The sequence below is a fragment of the Microtus ochrogaster genome, chromosome 22 (assembly GCF_000317375.1).
Source record: "Microtus ochrogaster isolate Prairie Vole_2 chromosome 22, MicOch1.0, whole genome shotgun sequence".
In the NCBI taxonomy this organism is placed as follows: Eukaryota; Metazoa; Chordata; class Mammalia; order Rodentia; family Cricetidae; genus Microtus; species Microtus ochrogaster.
Genome location: NC_022023.1, coordinates 18,211,603 through 18,213,701, shown reverse-complemented (window position 1 = coordinate 18,213,701; position 2,099 = coordinate 18,211,603).

Genomic DNA, 2,099 nt, shown 5'->3' with positions numbered 1-2,099 from the left:
TTCCAGGACAGGCTCCAAAGCCACAGAGAAACCCTGTCTCGAAAAACCAAAAAAAAAAAAACAAAAAAAAAACTCTGAGGACTGCAGGCGAGTTGATCTGTTGAGTGGCTGGTTCTTGCAGGCAGAGGGAATATCACCAAACCTTTCCCATAGGATTAGTGTAATGATCTAGGGCTCGCCAGCCAGTAAATGCTCAGTAGAGTGTCTTCGTTTGACTCCAGTCTGGAGACATTTAAGGCAGAAGGGCTCCGATGTTTACGAGGAGCCTTGGCCAGAGGTGATCAGTTGGCCTGATGTGCTGTGAAGGAATAAGGAATGAGGCGACATCAAATAATAATTTCACTAAGTGAGCGACAGTCTGCTGTTAGAGTTTCAGGGCCCTGCCAGTTTCCTGAGACCACGGCACTTATGTCATCGTGGGTTGGCTGAAGCTTCCTGTGCAAAACTGATTCTTAGCAAGTTCATAACCATTGCTCTGGCTCCCTAAAGGCTCTCAGTGAACTCGTCTATGCCAACCGTCTAACATCTGGTCCACGTTATCACTGCTCCCCTCCTCGACGCTGAGGCCTGAATTAGATGGTGGTATACATGAATATTAAATATAGCCAACGAAAGGACATTGTTGCGGGAGCTCCTTTTTTCCCTTTTAAATAAATAGCTTCTCTATTGGTCATGATTCCAAACTGGTGTGGGATTGTTTGTGGCTTACGCCTTCAGGAAATCAGAAAGAACATGTCTAAATTACAGAATTTAGACAGGACCTGAAAGGAAGGAAAAGATAAGCCTGCTTTGCCATCTCCTTCAGTCCTAGCATGGACCCCTGGAGCATCCCCTGTCAGGGCCCCTACATGCCGGGCCAGCCCAGCACACATGGAGTTGTGAGTTTGTAAAGGGGTCTACAGGGCTACCTCAGAAACCTCAGTGTTATCCATAAGCTGGCTTTACAGTTTTGAAGTACTACCTGCAAATCTGGTAGCATTCAGAACTCTGATACTGAATATGACAGAAAGGATGAAATTAGCTATGACATAAATAAGATAGAAGATCGGGGCAATGATGTGAATATTTTCCCCCTTCAAACAAAGTCAGGAGTCTTAACATGGAAGAGAAAAGGGATGGTGAGCGCCAGGCTAAGGCTGGACCTAGACTGGAAGGAGAGGGATGGAATTATAGGAGGTGGCCCTTTGACGTTATTATCCGGCTTCCAGAAGCGTGCACACACATGGCGCTTTCATACCAATGTACCTGTTAGTGTCCGAGCCTCTGAAATAACCCAAGCAGGCCCCAGAGTCCACACAAAGCAAGACTTGGATTGAATTGGGAGGCAGGAAAACAAAATCAAAAACAAACAACAAAAAAAAAAATCTGACTAGTCAGGAACAATAGCACACAGAGCTCATTGGATCAGGGAACGGTCACTGCAACAAGTATTTAAGCACAAAACCCACAAACATCTGTGCCAAGTTCCAGTTTCATGTTCCCAGCAGTCATGATTCAAAGATCAGGGGCCTTCCTTCTGCACTCCATCATTGTCCAGGGACACAATGTGAGCTTCAGAGTCCAACCAATTAGATTCCTTTGTTCTTTTTCTCGTTAGGGACAACTATAATGTTCTAGAAAACCAAAGATGCATAGCTGTCAACTATTTTTATTACTAACAACTTGTTAGAAAAAAAACAAACAAGGGCTGGAGAGATGGCCTGCTCTTCCAAAGGTCCTGAATTCAATTCCCAGCAACCATATGGTGGCTCACAACCATCTGTAATGAGGTCTGGTGCCGTTTTCTGGCCTGCAGACATACACACAGACAGAATATTGTATGCATAATAAATAAATAAATAAATAAATATTTAAAAAACAAACAAACAAAACAAAAAACAAACAAAAACTACAAGGAAAATTCTCAGGGACACAGGCTTTCTTTGAAGACCAAAGCAAAACTTCTCAGCTAGTTCGTAGCTAACCACAACTGCAGCTGTGGGCCTCTACAGGTTACAAAAGGAGAAAAGGAGAAAAACAAAACCGTTGAGAGAGCTGGAGGAAAGGCAAAGAGTGCGTGCATTATTTTCCGTTTCATTTCTTTTTTTTTTTTTTTTTTT